The sequence below is a fragment of the Ovis aries genome, chromosome 7 (assembly GCF_016772045.2).
Source record: "Ovis aries strain OAR_USU_Benz2616 breed Rambouillet chromosome 7, ARS-UI_Ramb_v3.0, whole genome shotgun sequence".
NCBI lineage: Eukaryota > Metazoa > Chordata > Mammalia > Artiodactyla > Bovidae > Ovis > Ovis aries.
The window spans coordinates 99,413,991-99,426,275 of record NC_056060.1 but is presented as its reverse complement, the minus strand read 5'-3'; positions in this window follow the sequence as shown (position 1 = coordinate 99,426,275).

The following is a 12,285-nucleotide window of genomic DNA, read 5'->3' as shown; positions in this document are numbered from 1 at the left end:
GGGGTGGGGGCCTCGAGTGGGCAGCCTCTCAGAACAGGCACGTTTCCGAGACTTTTTGGAAAAGGGGAAACCTGATGTGTTAATTAGGCGTCTGTGTCAGTAATGAGACGGCTGGGAGGAAGGTAATGAACGGAACAAAAGGGGCCGCGGAGGGGGCCGCTCAGGCCGAACGGAAGCTCGGGTGTGGGAGAGGGGAGACGGTGCCTTCTTCTCTGTTATTTTAAGTGTGTCTGCGGTCTCGGCTCCAGGAGACAGGGCTCAGCCTTCTGAGTGTTGTAAAGCCCCGCGAATAAGGAGCTTCGGGTGAAAAGAACATTGTGGTTTCTGCCCCCAGGACCCAATTCGGCAGGAAGCGCTGCAGCCTTACCAGCTCCAGCTGGGGGCGGATTTGGGCTTTTCTGAGCGTATCGGCTCAGAGACACTGTCTGCCGAGATGGGCCACCAGGAGGCTTAGGGACAGCAAAGCAGCGAGGCCCCCGGGGCACCTGCTATGAGAGAGGCGAGGCCCCGGGGCACCCGGATGAGGGAAGCGCCTCAGGGAGCCTACGCCTCCCCCTGGCTCAGTCCACCCGCTGGAGCGGGTCTGAGCTCCGGGCCCAGGACTCAGACGAGCTTCTAACCCTGGCTCCGTACTTGCTTGCGCTGTGGTCGGATCTTCCGGCTACTGAGCCTAGAAAAGAGTCTCTCTTCCATGCTGCTGCCAGATCCGTTTTCCAAAAGCGGAGCTTCAGGCTTACCTTTCTGCTTTCAGAACGGGCTCCTGACTGCTTAGCCAGGGGTCCGCTGCAGGCTTTGGGGACTCAGTGAGTTAGTTACCCCTCCGATACCTCACTCTCTTCCACGAAGTAAGGGTGGTACAGTCGCTGCATTGTTGAACTGCTGTGAGAATTCAAGATAATCCTTATAAAGCACTTGGGACATAGCAAGCGCTCAGCTAAACATCCACTCTTCATGCTTGGCTAAGGGACTGCTTGGGTTACAACACTCACAGCAAACAGCTCTGTGATCCTGGGCAAGTCTCTCGATTTCCTGTGCCTCAGCTTCTTTCCTGTGAAACAGGGTGATCGAGGGGGTTAGATGAGCTCGCGCCTCTCGGGCACCGCGAGCAGCACTTGGCCATCAGTGAGGCTTCGCTTCAGTCTGCTGTGCTGTCGCCGCCGTCAGCAGCAAGGCCACCACCATCAAGATCTGGGAGAAAAAAGGGGGACGTTGTGAACATGCGTATTGGAAACAGCCCCAGGTGGCCCCGAGGTGGAGGGAACGGAGTCCACGGAGGGACTGGACACGCCCCACGCTTCTCTGCAGAGGTTCGTGCCGGCCCTGCCAACCCCGGGGTGTTTACAACGAGAGAGGAGCTTCTGGAAACCCAGCGTGCCTGTCGCCTCCTGGCCTGTCTGGTTCTAATGCTGGGCTCCCTCCCATCCCAAGACAACTGGAAAGGGGGCAAATCTTCCCTTGTCAGCCTGTGAGGCGCATGGTGGTTAAGTGGGGAACGCGTGCTCTCTGCTATCCTGAGGGTCCCTCACGGGAAGTTCATTATGTGGACCAGAGGGGCTGTGATTGGTCCTCCCCGCTTTCCTTGCTGAAGGTCAGGGGTCATGTGCACCCACTGTGTGTCACACCCCTGAGGCTGTCAAACACATCCCCACCCCTTCGCCAAAGGAATGGGTATGCACCCCAAACAGGCTAAGTCAACATTACTACGGGGTTTGTGTGGGAGCTGGGGCTGACGGTGGAGTAGGAGTGAGCTTCCCTCCCCTGCACTAGCGTCAAGAGAGCTGGGATCATGGGACTCTGGAGCAGCCAGAGCAGTCTTGCTGCCATGGTGAAGGGGTTCTCTCTGGGAGAAGTCTCATCAAGTCAAAAGATGAACCAGCTCCTCATGTCCTTGCTTGAGCCCCCGATACAGCCATACCCGAAGGCAGACAGCCCCAGACTTTCCAGGCACCTGAGCCAGGTAACTCCCTACAGCTGCGTCTAAGTCACTGTGCTGGCTAATACAGTGCCTCTGTTTGCAACCATGAACATTTTGCTTCACATACATGAAGCTCGTTTCCGCTAGGAGTAAGCACCTGAGAAAAATGAGTTGTCAGGAGTCACCTAGGGGTGAGGAATGGGAAACAGGTGCGACAGGAGGCAGAAAAGCACCGAAGCCTAGAGGAAGTAAACACAGGCTGGAGAGCGACTGGCCGGCTGAGCGTGAGCGGAGGCAGAGAGCCGGGCCAGGCTGTGAGGCTGTCACGGCCCGGACAAAGCCCCACGCGGGCCTCCGTGCGGTGGCGCAAACCTGGCAAGTCACTGTTCAGCTGTCTTGAGCTGATTAAACATTACCCAAAGCATTCTAAATCTCAGAGGTCAGTGTGGGCTTGGATCCACACAGCCCTGGGTATGGGGCCAGCTTCGGGACATTCTAGCTGGAGGATATTAGGGAAGTTATTGGACATTTGTGAACCTCAGTTTCCATTTCTGTACCACAGGGATAATAACACCGTTCTCATGTAATATGCAATGAGGCTACAATTTTATTCAAATTATTCTATACCCCCAGGACCACAATAGGACATGAGCGAGAGAGCCCACAAGTCCATGCCAAAAAGCACAGAACACACTGAATATGTGGATGAGGAATACAACAGAGGAGAAAAAACTTTTTAGCATGCCTATTATCTGCAAAAAAAAAAAAAAAAAGGTGTTGATTTACAAGCATACCATTCTGAAACCGTAGGGGACGAAAATCTGAAAAATGTCCAGACAATAAAATATGAAAAATGGAAAAGTATGCGATCCTCTTTAGGGCGGTGTTCAGCCTATTCATCGTTATTCACAGTTTGTATTTGTTTTCCATTTTCATAGTTCTATTTTAGTTACACAATGTTTCAAGGCGTTTGAGAAGTCCTTCTTGTCATCAGATGCGACACCCTTTCGTCACATTAGCTGCTTCGGGCTCCAGCTCACAGGCTCAACAGAGTCGGGGCGGGTGGCCTGCATTCTCCCGCTTCTGTCCCAGGACAGAGCAGCAGGGTCTGAGGGCGGCTGCGACGCGGCGGCAGAGTCAGTCAGAGAGCAGCAAGGAGGCAGGGTTCTCTGGGCTGACACTCATGATGCTTAAGTCTCCGTCTGAGGTAGGGGTGGCCACAGAAACAGAACAAGTAGGAGGGATAGATAGATACCATAGGTAGAGAGATAGATCAGTCTAGACCAGCCTAAAAGGATATTATCTGTCTGCCATCTGTCTCTCCATCTACGTCTATCATCTGTCTGTCTACCGTCAATCACCAGTCCAGCTAGCCAGGCAGCAGGAGAAAGAGAGAGGCTGAGAAAGAAAACCAGAGGCAGAGATAACTTTTTACATTTTTATTTTTTGGCCACATGGCACTTGGGACCAGGGATGGAACCTGCACCCCCTGCATTGGAAACTCTTAACCACTGGCCCGCCAGGAAGTGCTGAGACAGAGACTGTTAAGAAATCGGTTTATACGATCACAAAGGCTGGCAAGTCCGAGATCCAGAGGGTGGGCCAAGAGGCTGGAGACCCAGGGAAGAGCTGCAGCGGGAGTCCAGACACCAAATCTGCCCGCAGAATCCCCTCTTCTGCCAGGGAGGGCAGTTGTTTTTTTTTTCTATTAAAGCCTGCATCTGAGTAGATAGGGACGTAATCTGCTTTATTCAAAAAGCTACTGATTTAAATGTTAATCCTGCATAAAAATATCTTCACAGAAACATCTAAAATAGCATTTGGCTGAATATCTGGGTGCCACGACCTACCACGACCTACCCGTATTGACACACGGAATAACTGTCATACCTCCTCAAATGGTTTTTGGAACACCTCCCAAATTGAGGCCCTGGATGTGTGGGTTTGGGGGGTCGGGGAGACGTGAGCAGAGCTGCTGCTGAGACAGCAAACCCAATCCCTCACGTCCTCATGTCTTGAGACTCCCTGAAATCATCAGAGTGAGGGTGTTGGGAGGCCCAGAATGGCAACTGGGAACTCCAGGGATGGAGAGCTGGGTCTTTACGTGAAAACGCTCACTTCTGCATCCACAGCCTGGCGAGGCCTGGGGACACTCGGGGTACAGTTTCTTCTTGCCGAGGTAGGTGCTGAAGCCTCATCTACCCATCTTAATACCTGGTGCCCAGCATACGCTGGGACAGCATACAGGTATTCAATGAGTTTTCAGTGAATGTCTTCATAAATTCTGTATGCCTGGTAGTGGCATAGACGAGTGGCTTATTCATTAGAGGGTAAGCTGAAAATACAAAATATGACCCATGTTAGTCCAGTGGGCCGTTTATGAGACATTGACAGCAGCGGCTGGCAGTAACAGGAGACCCACCTGGGGTGGAGACCCCTCTGTCCATGGGTCTTAGGAGAGCGAGCCGTCCTATCTTCCATGGTGTGTAAAACTAGAAGTTTAGACCAGATATCTGTATGATTTATTCTAGTTCTCATGCCTACAATTCAGTAAAAGTATCCAGATAGTGAACAAACAGCGGGATATTGTGTGGAATTCACAGCCACGAAGGAGACGCGGGGGAAGATGACAACCGACCCCAGTTCCACCTTCTCTACTTGACTTCAGAGCAGTTGCCTCTCTGAACAAGCAGGCCAAGTGAACTGTGCGGGGGGCGCTCAGCAGAAAGAGAGAGGCAGTGGAACTTCCCTCAGCAAAGCCAAAGGGTCCAAAGGAGAGGTAAGCCTGCTGTCCACCAACCCAGCCCCTCTGCAAGCAAGACAAAATCACACATGACAGGGGTTCCCACTAAGCAGTTCCGCTTTATTGCCACAAACTCTTCATTTATATAGGCAAGCAACGGGGTTCTGCGAGGGCCCTCCCATAGTTGCACCAATCACGTTAAAGGTCAAGTCGTCATGCAGCTTCATTGTAACAAGTCTATGGTGATCACGTGCTGTCCACGTGCACGGAAATCAAGAGAGCCAATCAAAAGTTTTAACAAACAACTTAGGCCCGGCCCTCATCTCTTCCTCCAGGCGCCATCTTAGCTCTAAACCGCAAAGCTGGCCCTCCTATTTCAAGGTTTCCCATTTAGGGCCCCACAGAACTGATCCTTTACCGTCTGGGAATTTCATTATCTTTTAAGAAACTGTTAGTTCTAATGTTTAAAGAGATGTTAGCCTGGATGGGTGGAGAAGGCAATGGCACCGCACTCCAGTACTCTTGCCTGGAAAATCCCATGGAGGGAGGAGCCTGGTGGGCTACAGTACATGGGGTCGCTAAGAGTCAGACATGACTGAGCGACTTCACTTTCACTTTTCACTTTCATGCATTGGAGAAGGAAATGGCAACCCACTCCAGTGCTCTTGCCTGGAGAATCCCAGAGACAGGGGAGCCTGGTGGGCTGCCGTCTATGGGGTCGCACAGAGTCGGACACTACTGAAGCGACTTAGCAGCAGTAGCAGCAGCTTAGGTGGGAGGGAAGTTCGGGAGAGAATAGATACGTCTATACGTATGGCTGAGTCCCTCGGCTGTGCGCCAGAAACCAGACAACAGAGGTAACTGGCCAAACTCCAACATGAAATCAAAGTTCAGACGCAGCAGTCACCGTCTCCCTGGCCCCTGCGCCTGGCAGCCCTGAGGGGGTGCAGGCTGGGCTCGGCCCCCAGGACGAGCAGGACCTGAGAAGCGGGCCTGCAACGCACAGTGTGGTGGGCACAGGCGTGAGAACTGGGAGGGGCAGCAGACAGTGAGGACAGTCCAGGGGCGACGGAGTCCAAAGACGAACAAGCAGTGTGCAATCAGCGTGGAGAAAGAGGAAGAAGGGTGAAAGCCACAGGACGCTAGGCACGGAGAGTCTCCGGCTCTCCCTTCGGAAGCTGGTGAACATTGTGCATCCAGAGGAAATCGCAGGTGATTCCACGTTACGCAGCGCGCCCTGCAGTGGGGCTGGGACGTGACGCAGGTTTGGGGCGCCGCGGGCAAGGGTGAGAGAGGAGAATGTGGCAAGGGCTGGGGCGGGGGTGCTGCAGCGGGGGAAGAGCCGGCGGAAGAGCAGTTGAGCCACACTCTGTGAGCAGTCACCTGACCCCTCACCATGACCCGTGACTGCGGGCTCTGCCCTGCGCCATGAATAGGAATGCTCTCTCTGAGGCTGACAGGGGATGCCTGCCTCCTGAGCTCCCCTGTCCGTGAGGCACCTTTGCTGTAAGCCTTTTGGCGTGACTTGTCTCTTGCGGGTTTTTCTATTGAGTTCAGTTCAGTTCAGTCGCTCAGTCGTGTCCGACTCTTTGCGACCCCATGAATCGCAGCACCCCAGGCCTCCCTGTCCATCACCAACCCCTGAAGTTCACTCAGACTCCCATCCGTCGAGTCGGTGATGCCATCCAGCCATCTCATCCTCAGTCGTCCCCTTCTCCTCCTGCCCCCAATCTCTCCCAGCATCAGAGTCTTTTCCAATGAGTCAACTCTTTGCATGAGGTGGCCAAAGTATTGGAGTTTCAGCTTCAGCACCAGTCCTTCCAATGAACATCCAGGACTGATCTCCGTTAGGATGGACTGGTTGGATCTCCTTGCAGTCCAAGGGACTCTCGAGAGTCTTCTCCAACACCACAGTTCAAAAGCATAAATTCTTCGGTGCTCAGCTTTCTTCATAGTCCAACTCTCACATCCACACATGACCATAGGAAAAACCATAGCCTTGACTAGATGGACCTTTGTTGGCAAAGTAATGTCTCTGCTTGTGAATATGCTATCTAGGTTGGTCATAACTTTCCTTCCAAGGAGTAAGCATCTTTTAACTTCATGGCTGCAGTCACCATCTGCAGTGATTCTGGAGCCCAAAACATAAAGTCTGACACTGTTTCACTGTTTCCCATCTATTTCCCATGAAGTGATGGGACCGGATGCCATGATGTTCGTTTTCTGTATGTTGAGCTTGAAGCCAACTTTTTCACTCTCTTCTTTCACTTTCATCAAGAGGCTTTTTAGCTCCTCTTCGCTTTCTGCCATAAGGGTGGTGTTATCTGCGTATCTGAGGTGATTGATATTTCTCCCGGCAATCTTGATTCCAGCTTGTGTTTCTTCCACTCCAGCGTTTCTCATGATGTACCCTGCATAGAAGTTAAACAAGCAGGGTGACAATACACAGCCTTGACGTACTCCTTTCCCTATTTGGAACCAGTCTGTTGTTCCATGTCCAGTTCTAACTGTTGCTTCCTGACCTGCATACAGATTTCTCAAGAGGCAGGTTTGGTGATCTGGTATTCCCATCTCTTTCAGAATTTTCCATAGTTTATTGTGATCCACACAGTTAAAGGCTTTAGCGTAGTCAATAAAGCAGAAATAGTTGTTTTTCTGGAACTCTCTTGCTTTTTCCATGATCCAGTGGATGTTGGCAATTTGATCTCTGGTTTGTCTGCCTTTGCTAAGACCAGCTTGAACATCAGGGAGTTCACAGTTCACGTATTGCTGAAGCCTGGTTTGGAGAATTTTGAGCATTACTTTACCAGCATGTGAGATGAGTGCAATTGTGCGGTAGTTTGAGCATTCTTTGGCATTGCCTTTCTCTGGGATTGGAATGAAAACTGACCTTTTCCAGTCCTGTGGCCACTGCTGAGTTTTCCAAATTTGCTGGCATATTGAGTGCAGCACTTTCACAGCATCACCTTTCAGGATTTGAAAGAGCTCCACTGGAATTCCATCACCTCCACTAGCTTTGTTCATACTGATGCTTTCTAAGGCCCACTTGACTTCACATTCCAGGATGTCTGGCTCTAGATGAGTGATCACATCATCATGATTATCTGGGTTGTGAAGGTCTTTTTTGTACAATTCTTCCATGTATTCTTGCCACCTCTTCTTAATATCTTCTGCTTCTGTTAGGTCCATACCACTTCTGTCCTTTATCGAGCCCATCTTTGCATGAAGTGTTCCCTTGGTATCGCTAATTTTCTTGAAGAGATCTCTAGTCTTTCCCATTCTGTTGTTTTCCTCTATTTCTTTGCATTGATCACTGAAGAAGGCTTTCTTATCTCTCCTTGCTATTCTTTGGAGCTCTGCATTCAGATGCTTATATCTTTCCTTTTCTCCTTTGCTTTCCACTTCTCTTCTTTTCACAGCTATTTGTAAGGCCTCCCCAGACAGCCATTTTGTTTTTTTGCATTTCTTTTCCATGGGAAAAGGTCTTGATCCCTGTCTCCTGTACAATGTCACGAACCTCATTCCATAGTTCATCAGGCACTCTGTCTATCAGATCTAGACCCTTAAATCTATTTCTCACTTCCACTGTAGAATCATAAGGGATTTGATTTAGGTCATACCTCAATGGTCTAGCGGTTTTCCCTACTTTCTTCAATTTGAGTCTGAATTTGGTAATAAGGAGTTCATGATCTGAGCCACAGTCAGCTCCTGGTCTTGTTTTTGCTGACTGTGTAGAGCTTCTCCATCTTTGGCTGCAAAGAATATAATCAATCTGATTTTGGTGTTGACCATCTGGTGATGTCCATGTGTAGAGTCTTCTCTTGTGTTGTTGGAAGAGGGTGTTTGCTATGACCAGTGCATTTTCTTGGCAAAACTCTATTAGTCTTTGCCCTGCTTCATTCCGTACTCCAAGGCCAAATTTGCCTGTTACTCCCGGTGTTTCTTGACTTGCTACTTTTGCATTCCAGTCCCCTATAATGAAAAAGACATCTTTTTTGGGTGTTAGTTCTAAAAGGTCTTGTAGGTCTTCATAGAACTATTCAACTTCAGCTTCTTCAGCGTTACTGGTTGGGGCATAGACTTGGATTACTGTGATATTGAATGGTTTGCCTTGGAAATGAACAGAGATCATTCTGTCATTTTTGAGATTGCATCCAAGTACTGCATTTTGGATTCTTTTTTTGACCATGATGGCTACTCCATTTCTTCTGAGGGATTCCTGCCCGCAGTAGTAGATGTAATGGTCATCTGAGTTAAATTCACCCATTCCAGTCCATTTTAGTTCGCTGATTTAGTTCGTGAATGTCGACGTTCACCCTTGCCGTCTCTTGTTTGACCACTTCCAATTTGCCTTGATTCATGGACCTGACATTCCAGGTTCCTATGCAATATTGCTCTTTACAGCATCAGATCTTGCTTCTATCACCAGTCACATCCACAGCTGGGTATTGTTTTTGCTTTGGCTCCATCTCTTCATTCTTTCTGGAGTTATTTCTCCACGGATCTCCAGTAGCATATTGGGCACCTAATGACCTGGGGAGTTCCTCTTTGGTATCCTATCATTTTGCCTTTTCATACTGTTCATGGGGTTCTCAAGGCAGGAATACTGAAGTGGTTTGCCATTCCCTTCTCCAGTGGACCACGTTCTGTCAGACCTCTCCACCATGACCCGCCCATCTTGGGTGGCCCCGCAGGCATGGCTTGGTTTCACTGAGTTAGACAAGGCTGTGGTCCTAGTGTGATTAGATTGACTAGTTTTCTGTGAGTATGGTTTCAGTGTGTCTGCCCTCTGATGCCCTCTTGCAACACCTACCATCTTACTTGGGTTTCTCTTACCTTGGGCGTGGGGTATCTCTTCACAGCTGCTCCAGCAAAGCATAGCTGCTGCTCCTTACCTTGGACGAGGAGTATCTTCTTACTGCTGCCGTTCCTGACCTTCAATGTGGGATAGCTCCTCTAGGCCCTCCTACCCCCTTGCCCCAACACACACACACACACACAAATTGCCTTCCACTAATCCAGTTGGTCCCTGATGCCAAAAAGATTGGGGATTGCTGGGGCAGCAGAAGGCTGTTTTTTCTTTACAAGTTTTAGAGCACTATTTGGCTTTTAAAAGTGGTTAGTTAGGAAAAGGAGGAGGGGGAGGAAGATGAAGAACCATTGGTGACCTTTAGTAATCCCGAAGGTTAGACTTCCCGGCAAGCTCCCCCGGCTGACTGGTGGTGTCAATGGGGCCAGTCAGTTCACCCTTAGGAACCTTGCTTTGCTTCAGCTTCTAATTCAATGTTGGGTTTTGGACCCAATCTGTAAAGTTCCATCAGCGGGAGAGTTTTATCTGTCTCATGGAGACATGTCCATTATATATTGTGAAGTTAATAAAGCAGTTTAAAAAGGCAAAAATACTACTAGTAGTAATAATAATAGTTTAAATCTGGAGACTTCCCTGATGGTCCTCCTTTGCAATGCAGAGGAGGAGGGTTCAATCCCTGGTTCGGGAACTAAGCTTCCACTTGCCACAGAGCGACTAATCCCAAGCACCACAACCAGAGCCCACGCACCGCCGAGAAAGATCCCGTGTGACGCAATGAAAACCCTGCACGCCCCAGCCAAGACTGGAGGCAACCAAACAAGTTTTAAAAAGACACATTTTAAAGTTTAAATTTAAATAGAGAAATTAAATTAAAAATTAATTATAAAAATTTTAAAATATAATAAATGCACATAAAGAAGAAAGTTAAGATATCATAATCCCAGAACCTAGGGATTACTTCTGTTAGCTTTTTTGGTACACATCCTTCCAGACATTTCCTAAGAAAACGTGTGCAATTTTTACATCAAAAAATGGGGCCATGTCATACATCGCTAGTCCTAAAGTTCGAACTTTTAAGATCCTAGGAAATGGCAGCCCATTCCAGTATTCCTGCCTGGAGAATCCCATGGAAGGAGGAGCCTGATGGGCTACAGTCCACGGGGTCGCAAAGAGTCGGACACGACGGAGCGACTTCACTTCAGGAGCAGTCTTCCTTGCTTGTTTGTTTCTTGGTTCCATCTCGCTTTTTCCGTCTTGAAGATCTCCTCACAATAGTACTGAAGTCTCTGGTTTTATTATAAACACTACCGGCGAGAGGCAGGATTTGGTTTCAGGGGCCAGAGAAGAAAGTTGAGAAGGTCAAAATACAGAGAGCTCTTGGGAGGGTCCGAGAAGGAAGAGTTTCTACCCAGGTGACGTCTCCTTTGGGAGTGGGTTGAATTCTGTTCCCCCAAAAGTTATGTCCAGCTATGTACCAATGTGAAACTTGGACCATAAGGAAGGCTGAGCGCTGAAGAACTGATGCTTCTGAATTGTGGTGTTGGAGAAGACTCTTGAGAGTCCCTTGAACATCAAGGAGATCAAGCCAGTCCATCCTAAAGGAAATCAATGCTGATTATTCACTGGAAGGACTGATGCTGGAGCTGAAGCTCCAGTACTTTGGCCACCTGATGCGAAGCGCCAATTCATTGGAAAAGACCCTGATGCCTGGAAAGACTGGGGGGCGGGGGTGGAGAAAGGGGAAGGCGAGGTGGCTGGATGGCATCACTGACTCAGTGAACATGAGTTTGAGTAAACTCCAGGAGATGGTGAAGGGAAGCCTGGCGTGCTGCCGCCCATGGGGTTACAAAGAGTTGGACATGACTTAGCGACTGAACAAAAAGGTGTGTCCAAGTTCTTGCTCCGGGTAGCTGTGAATGTGACCTTCCTGGGAAATAGGGTCCTTGCAGAGGCAATCAGTTAAGGATATTAAGGTATCCTGGATCAGATACTTGCAGAAGTGTGGACCCTAAATCTAGCAACTGGCGTCTTTATAAGAGAAAGGAGATTTGGGACGCAGACACAGGGTCACCCGGAGAAGAAGGTAAAAGTGGAGCAGGATCAGAGGGAAGCGTTCACAAATCAAAGAGCAGCCGGGACTGCTCACACCCTCCAGCAGCTCAGAAAGAGGTGTGGGCCACATTCTCCCTCGGAGCCTCCAGAGTGAACCAGCTCTGCCAGCACCTTGATGTTGGATGCCTGGCCTCCGGCACCGCGAGAGGACACGTCTGTGTTGTCGTGAGCTGCCGAGCCTGTGGCCATTTCTGAGGGCAGCTCCAGGGAGCTAGTTCGCCGGTTCTATCTTAATGTTCACTTCTTCCCATTCTGCCCTGGTTGCCCGACTCCTCCAGTGAGCCGGTGAATACCTTCTCATCAGACCTGGGAAGTCAGTCCTGATAAGTGGGGTCAGGCCTGAACAAAATGCTCAGAAAACATTGGAGCTTTTCCCAGAATAAGAACCACATAATGTACAAATTGGGCCCCCTGGCTCTAAACATTCAAACTGATAAAGACGATCGAAGACTCTGAGTAAAACTACTCAGATAGTGGTTTACAGTTTACAAAGTACTTAGACCAAACCCCACCTGAGCCTTCCAAATAAAAACAAAGCCCCAACTCTCAGCTCTCGTTTGAAAGTTGCCTCCATCCTAGAGAGCCTGATTAGGAACCTGCCCAAATTATCAAGTCTCATCTTTTCTCTTTGACCAAACTGTTACCGCTGCTGATAATAGCTGAGAAGATATCAAAGAGTTTGCCCTGCACAGAGAGAATTCCCTT